Here is an 8,640-nt window from a genome sequence, read left to right on the forward strand (position 1 = left end):
ATGTGTGTACTATGTTTAATTGCGGAGTGAAAGATGTAAAATGTTTATGCTTTAGATAGAAACCTTAGGGGCTGCTCGCAGTGAGTGCGCTGTGCATTGGAACGGAGTTTTCTCCGTCTCCCTTTCAGAGAAGAATATTCCCCACACGCCAGACTGCATCCTCAAACTTTAAAGCAGCCCTGCTACACGCAGTAGAAGACCTTGTGCAGCTCAGTGTCGACATCATTCTGCTCCGGAAGTGACGAGGGGAGACGCATATAGGACTTCCCATGTGCACTGTGAACAAATACAGGGGTCCATGAGTTCATTATCTCACAGGTATGTATCACATATGCAGGTCCTGGGCAAATATTAATTCACCATTTTTATCATGATTAGAATTCAGATGAGGCCTTTTCATTTCCAAAAATTCTAATTGTATTCTCAGCAGCAAGGGTATATATAAATCGTTGAGTGATGACTGCGCGGTGCTCAAGACGAAAGTGATATGATGATAAAACAGTCCGATCCACATGTTGTACACAGAAACGGGGCTGTAAATTACTTTTGTACGATACAAGTTGAGCAAAGGCGATTCTTAAAAAACATATAATGTTTATTTATTTATTCATTTGTGGAAGGCATGGTTACACGACCGGTGTGTCCCTGCACTGAGACAAAGGCTCTGGGCAGATGCGACGGCCAGCTGCATGTCCAGCCGCGTTGTACAGACTTTTCCTACAATTATACTTATTCAGCTTTCACAAACAGCCAGGTCTTTAGCTGTTTACGAAATCTGCTTTCGTATGGCTCTTTTCTTAGATCCATTGATAGGTTGTTTCACATTTTTGCTGCTAAGTACCTGAATGAGCGCGCCCCCATTCTTGCTCTAAATATTCTCGGTACAGTCACTAGTGCCTTCCCCATAGATCTTAAACTGCTCCCTGGGGTGTATTGGGTTATTAGCTGTTGAAGGTATCTTGGGCCTTTCTTTAATAGGATACGGTGACAGTGGCACATTGCCTTAAACGCGACTCTTTTCCACTAGGTGGTTGGTGGGGGCACTGTCTAAGGACGCTGTATGGTCGACTCGGCAAAGTAGTAGTATATTAAAATTGGAATAGGTGCATGTCTCTGATCGATGGGGGGCACACCGCTAAGGGCAGGCCCTTTGTAAGGAAGGTAATTAAGGGACCCCATTTATATTCGAAACCCTTCCAAGCAAAGGATTTTCCATAGTTATGAGTGCCAGATATGGAGGGACGGAGCTGTCCTCTTCTTCCAGACCGCTGCGATTGTTATCTTCGCCGCACCTATGCAAGTCCACATAATGGCTTTATCAGCCCTGGTCTGATGTTCGAGGGAGGGATCCTGGAGACCTAGAAGGAGTCCCTCCATGGTGGTCGGTATGGGGTATACCAGTATAATTTTAATTTGGGCCAGAATTTCTTCCCAAAAGGGACGTATGGTGGGGCAGTCCCACCAGATATGTTGAAAATCCCCCAGTAACCCACAGCCCGTCCAACAACGGTCAGTTGTGTTCAGGAACATTCGTTTGAGTTTGAAGGGAACTAAGTACCAGTCTATTAGTGTTTTTAAGTGTTCTTCTCTAAGTTCTAGGGAGTGATTGAACTTTGATACGTCGACCATAGTGCCGTCCATTCTCTATCCTGAATATCGCGCTGCAATATCCCCTCCCACATAGATATGTAATGTGGTTGGGCGGAGTGGGTGTTGGAGAGCAAATAGTTATAGAGGAAGGAGATCACTCCTCTCATGGAGCCCACCGTTCTCACATATTTCTCAAATCCCGTTTTCTCCCTTGTAGCTTGTTGGTGTACTTGAGGGGTGAGTGCCCAGTTGCAGAGTTGAAGGTAATGGAAGTGTTCCTCTGGTTGTAAGTGGAAATCCCTTCTGCAACTATCAAAAGTGAGGATGTCACTAGGTATGGCGGATGGATGACCCCAAGACTACGACGCGCCCTTGTCGACAGGGAAGGCCCACTCCTGTATCCCCCTTCCATTCCCCTGACATGCTTTCTGCGGTGGCATGATGGACTAATTTGGGATCCGTTTTACTTATGGCTCTTCCCGGCCCTTTAAAGGTACTAACCCTTAATGTCAAGGGGCTTAACTTTCCCAATAAGCGGCAGAAAGTGTGGCGCTACCTACTTCAACATAGCCCTGGCATTATTTTTCTTCAAGAGACCCACCTGCTGAACATAGATACTCCCCGCATGGGGCACCCAAAATACCCCCTCCAATTCTGGGCCACAGCAACCACCAAAATGGCTGGAGTAGCTATTCTGTGCAGATCTGGTATCAGGCAGAGGGACCCCAAAATAGATATAATAATTTGGGTAGCAGCGCCATCTTGATAGCATGCATGCGACCAAGCCAAGAGATGAATAGGGGCTTCCATCGTTGGAGATCTTTTTCAATTTTAGGAAGGGCCGTCGGGAAGTTGGCTTTATCTAGCCCCTCCACCCGTGGGGTTAACTGGATTCCCAAATACTGGAGAGAGGGTCCAGTCCATTGTAAGGGGGACTGAGCCCGGAGGATCCGTGCTTCTTCGTCCGGCAACGTGAGGTTAAGAACATAGGATTTGTCTCGATTAGCCTTGAAGCCGGCTACCACCTCGAACTTGTCAAGTTTAATTTCTAATGCTGGAAGGGATCGAGCCAGATCTGCAAGTGAGAGGAGTACATCGTCCGCAAAAAGCGAAATTTTGTGGTCCTGTCCTCCAAAGGGAATCCCCTGTATCACCAAATTATTTCTAATGGACATTGCACAGGGTTCAATGCTTAATGCAAAGAGCAGGGGTGACAAAAGGCACCCATGCCGTATGCCCCTAGAACGGGAGAAGAGAGCCGACGCCACTCCGTTAACCTGCACCCGAGCTGTGCGTAGTTGGCCTGGATCATGTGAATGAATTTATCGCCAAAGCCAAAAGATTGAAGAACACGAAAGAGAAATACCCAATCCACCCGATCAAAGGTCTTCTCGGCATCGAGCCCCACCAAAACCGCTGGAATTCCACGTTTGGTGGCTTTTTCTATGAGATGTATTGCGCTCCGGATGTTTTCCAGTGTTTGCCGGCCTTGTATAAAACCAGATTGATCGGGATGGACTAAATCAGGCATTAGGTCTTAAATCCGGTTCGCTAAGATAGAGTAGCGCTTTGCATCTAAGTTGAGAAGCGCTATTAGGCGATAAGAGACACAAAATTGTGCATTTTTACCAGGTTTAGGGATAACCGTACAGCGCAAAGCCGTCAGGGGACCCAGTGTGACCCTAGAGGGGTTGTTTCTGTGTGCTAGTTCTGCCTATTCCAATTCCTTCTCCAGGTTCTCCCTTTCCTGTGCCCGTTGTTTATTGAAGGTGGAGTGAAGCTCGATACATTTCCCCCGTATTACCGTCTTGAAGGCAACCCAATTAATGCTCGAGGAGGTGTCTTCAGGCTTATTGTTGTTGAAAAATTCTGTGATCGCTTCTTGAAGCTGAGTTCGGAATACCATGTCGCGTGTTAGGGAAACTGGAAAGTAACACTTAGGGGTCGTAGTGGTAGCAGCACCCCATTGTAAGCAGATTGCTAACGGGCAATGATCCGAGAGGGAGAGGGGAAAGATCTTAGCGTCCTGAAGTGTGCCTAATAGTCTTTGACTAATGAAAATATAATCTAAGCGGGAGTAGGTGTGGTGTACATGGGAGTAGAACGTATAATCTCTGGTCTGTGGGGTGCTGGGTCTGCCATGCATCTCGAAGACCTAAATCAATCATTCGTTGCTTTAAATCTGCAGTCAAGGAGCCAGTGTCTGCCCTGTGTGATTGAGTGCTATCGAGGTCTGGTTGCCATGTGAGATTAAAGTCTGCCATCAGAATTATAGGACCTTCCGCAAAGTGGTCTATCGTGTCTAGCAGAAGCTTGAGAAAGTTTGTTTGGCCCGTGTTAGGTGCATATATGGCAACAAATGTGCATAGTGTGCCCCTTAGGGAGCCTTTTACCAAGATCATCCTACCTTCCTCATCTGATTGGAGATCTAGAGGTTACAATTTCATAGAGGAGTGAAAGAGGAGCACCACCCTCCAGTGTTTAGTAAGTCCTGATGATCTATAGATAAGGGGATATTGTTTGTGTTTAAGCTTCAGTTCGCTGGGCCTCTGAAGGTGAGTCTCTTGGAGCGCCACTATATCAAAATGGTGATCTGTGAGGTATTTCCATACTTTCTGCATTTTCTGCGGTGAATTAAGGCCCCTAACTTTCCATGATGCAATCGCGATCACCATCTTGTCAATGGGAAGTCATCTCTTCTTCCCACATCCGTTCCTCCGTGCCCCCATCATGCATTTTAAGAACATGATCACCCCACATAGAAGCCACACTAGACCGGTAGCTGATCCAGCCCACCCCCGTGTCCCAGGAGCCACCACCGTGTCCCACCCCCTCTTTAAAAAAAATAAAATAACACCCCAACAATACCAACAACCAGTTGTGGTAGATGAAGACTGGATCGTCGCCGGTTTGGAACATTCCACTGCTGGGCATGTCGGTGGTAGACTCAGCCGAAGTCCCCGTCCGCACCCATCCCGGCTTCTGGTGTTTTCATCAATGTTCGCCATCGTTCAGTGTACATGAGTTCATCGGTAAATGCCGTCCTCAAATAGGGCTTCGGCTAATGTCCCATAAATCTTGTAATACCCCCGCCGCGGGATTCCGGTCGCCGGGACGCCTCATTCCTTGTCAACTGGATAGAGCCTGTGAAGCGTGGTCACGTGTACCCGCTTACTTAGCAGTTCCAGTCTCATTCCTCGGATCCAGAGGTGTTATAGTCTCAGAGAGGCCCTCTATCTTTGTAAGCTGTTGTGACCGCTTGTCATCGACAGTCCTGGTCCCAGCTTTCTTTGTGATTTCGATCATTTATGCCCTCCTCTCAGGCTTGCACTCCATTGGCGGTTTCTCTGGGATCCTCGTTCACTGCCCCCCGGCTTATCAAGCGCGGGTTTTGCTTTTTCCGGATCAAGTCCCAGAATTCGCATTCCCTCCTCGAACTCTTTGATATACCGCGTCTTATTCTTGAATTTGAAGCTCAGCCCGAAGGAGTATGTCCACCAGTACCTTATACGCTCCTCACTGAGTTTCGTGGTAATGGGCCTGAATTGTTGCCTCCTCGCCAACATAGCAGGGGCTAAGTCCTGGTACATGGCACTACGTAAACCCGGGAAAGTGATGTCGCTCTTTGTCCGAGTCTCTTGAAGCACGGCTTCTTTTACTTTAAAGGAGTGGAACTTTGCAAGGACATCGCGCTGTCTGCGGCGGTCTCCGGTGGGTAGCCCCCCCACCTGGTGGGGGTTAAGAATTTCCGTAAAAAGTCCCTCCAAGAAGGCCTCTAGGTTTTGCCCTTCCGCCGCTTCTTCCACGTCACAAATTCGTGTATTTTCCCACCTGGCCCTGTTCTCTAAATCCTCTGACTTCAGCAGCACAAGCTGTAATTGCTTTGGCAGATCCTGTAGTTGCTCCTGGATGTCTGTGGATCGCTTATCCAGATCCTGGTTGTGGGTCTCCAGTTTTAGCACTCTTGTGCCGACTGAGTTCACATCTTGCTGGAGCGTCGCCACCCGTGTAGTCAGGTCTGTTTTGAGCTGTTTATTGGAAGCCCTGATATCTTGGTTGAGCTCTGCGCGCAGCTCTGTCTTAAAGTCCCGTAGTGATGTCAACAGGTCCTCTCTCGTGAGCGCCATGCTGTCAGTAGAGTCACCTTGCGCCAATGTTTGTTGTTTCTCAGCCGGAAGAATTAGAGACCTTAGCAGGCGTCTTCTTTGGTGGCATAGATGCGTCTGCCAATGCCCGCCTGTGTTTGTGGGTGTGACGGTGGTCACTCGAGAAGTTCTCTCCTAGGCTGTCTATCTACGTCAGGGTAGTGGCTGGAGCCCTGGCTCTGTATTGTGTGCTCCTTCCACCCCTTGGGTCCGTCGAGATGTAGCAGGCGGGTTCTGTATGCAAGTACTGCTGCGATTGGGGCGCAGGGCTCTGAACTTCTCCCCTTAACCGCACCATGTTGAGGGCGAACAAGGTCTTCAGGAGGGGAGCACTTCGGAATCACCTTCGCAGTCGTAGGGGAACGCTGCAGCTCCGGCAGCCATGTTGAGGGCAGGCGCACCCGACAGATTCTCCTCTGGGTGGCAAACCATTCAGGTTGGCAGGTCCTTTCAGGTCTAGGATACTCCCACCACCAGCATGGGGTCCCCAATGTCTCTGTGCTGCTTGCCCTCGCTCACTTGTAGTGTAGTAGGTAACGCTGATCACTTTTCACTGCCGCTAACGGGCGCCTCATTTCTGCTCTCTCGCTGGCTGCCGTCAGGGGCCTCCAGCTGTGATGCTGTCCTCGTCGCTCTTGAACTTAATGCTCCGATGCAGGCTCCACCGTGAAGCGGTGTGTCTCTCAGCACCCAGCACTGCTAACGGGTGAGCTCCGCTCCCTCGTAGGTGGCGGTCGCCATTTTGTAAGCTCCGTGGTTGTGGGGGTGCAACTCGCTCCGACCCCACCTGGTGAACCGCGTGCCCTTGTAGGGGCTTGCTGGAGTCAAGAACTGGGATTAGCCCTGGTATTCTCTGTTGGAATCGTCACGGGCCACACATCTCCCGGGGTTTCACTTTCATTCCCCCGTTACGGCCGCCATTTTGGGAGGCTCCGTCCCTCCGCTCTTAACTTTAAACTCTGCTTTTCTGAACATCGGGGCCATGCTTCCGCTCCTCCGTTGTGCCGTTATAACATCCCCCGACTGTTGAGGGTCGCGTCGGGTCGGACCGGGAGCCGAGGTAAGGCACGTCTACCTGGCCATCATGCCCGGCCATGCCCCCCAATGGTTTCTTTTTGAGTGGCCTAACAATGGCCTGTTTCCATTTCGTGGGGACCATACCATTCTGAAAGGAATGTAGAATGAGCTCCGAGATATATGGCATATTCATGTTCGCTCCCTCCATTACTATCTTTGGTCGAGCTGGATCTAAAGGGGAGCCAGATTTTATCCCTTTTGCTGTAGCTGTAAGTTCTTCTAATTCCTGGATCTTGAATTCATTCAGTCACCCTACAAAATTTGTCTGACTTCCACAAGTCAGGCTAGTTTCTTGTCGCGCTTTTACCGGGAAGGTGTCCTAGATCTTTGTCACTTTATCTGCAAAGAATTCTGCCACCTTATTAGAGCTCTCTACAGAGGCAGCTGTGTCACTTCTATTTTCGTGTGTTCTGAGGGACTTCAGTATGGCAAACATTTCTTTGGAGGAGTTACTAGCCCTTTCAATTCTTTCCGTATAAAATTTACATCTTTCTTAATTAATGAATGGTATTGTTTTAGTTCCTTCTTATAGTTTCTTTGGCCCTACTACAATATTCCTTCCTCCATACTCGCTCGAGCTTTTTACACTTTTTTTTGGCCATCATCAGTTCATTATTAAACCATGGTGCTGTTTCATTTTCTCTTTGGGATCCTGGTGCTCCATGGTGCTATCTTATCTAGAGCCTCTATAATACAGGTTTCCAGTTGATTATTGGCTAGATTAATGTCTTTGTCTAGTGTAAGATTTTTATCCTACAGCGCCTGAGTGAAAGAGGTGGAGTTAAAATGATTCCATGTCCTTGTTGTGATTTCCTTAGTCGGTTGGTCTAACCTCTTTCTGCGCGAAAGTATTGTAAAATGGACTAGATAGTGTTCTGACCAGGGACTTGGACATGGTGTACCAACCCCTGTCTCCGTAAGGTTTGAGAAAATAGGATCTAGAATGTGGCCCCCTTGGTCCTTGCATATTGTGCTTGCTTCTTCGTTCTGCTTGTTATCAAAGTGTATATTCAGATCACCTAGCAGCAGAAAGTTTTTATATCGGAGAGCTGAGTGCCCTACTTTCTCTTCCAGGCTCGCCATAAATTGTGATGCTGGACCTGGTGGGCGGTAGATTAGAAAGCCAGCTATGGTGATCTCTGATAGGATAAATAAGAGCACACAGTTTTCTAGGTCGGCTTTTTAAATCTCACACTTCATTGTGGATTCGACCGTTCCAGTTAATTACCATGGTCTCATCAGGACGGTAGATCGCCACCTCTCCTGTATGCTTCTCACACTATATTCAATACAACCTAGTAAGGATTCTTCTGTATCTCGGGTCAGCGTACCTGGGAGGAAGTCCAATACAACTAAGCAGTTCCAGCGCCCCGTTCGTCGGACCAAACAACTGCAGCCAGTGAATCCTCGGCTCGCTGTCGAACAAGTTCAAGTGTGACACTTCCTGATGAGACCATCGTGGTGGACTGTTTTGTCTGTGAGAAGATGCACCAGCTTACAGATACCAACACTTTGTGTGCCATGGCCATGAAAGAACTGGGAGACCTGCTGGGTTTGCAGCAGGGTCTGGCGCTGGCAGTGTTTGAAAACCCTACTGTAGCCAAAAGGGGACGAGATTTGTGATGAAATTGCGTAGCGGAGGCAGACAGACCCAAGGAATCTGTCTGGGGCCTAGTCCTCTTTCTTGCTTAAAAAGCGAGAGCCATTGAATAGCTTGTCCATTAACGATGCTTGGGTATCTTTAGTGAAGCATGTAGACCTAATCCAAGCAATGCACCGAAGTTCCCAACTTGTGCCAATCGCCTGACCCAAGCAATAGGCTATGTCC

Source organism: Triturus cristatus, chromosome 4_2, assembly GCF_964204655.1.
Source record: "Triturus cristatus chromosome 4_2, aTriCri1.1, whole genome shotgun sequence".
In the NCBI taxonomy this organism is placed as follows: Eukaryota; Metazoa; Chordata; class Amphibia; order Caudata; family Salamandridae; genus Triturus; species Triturus cristatus.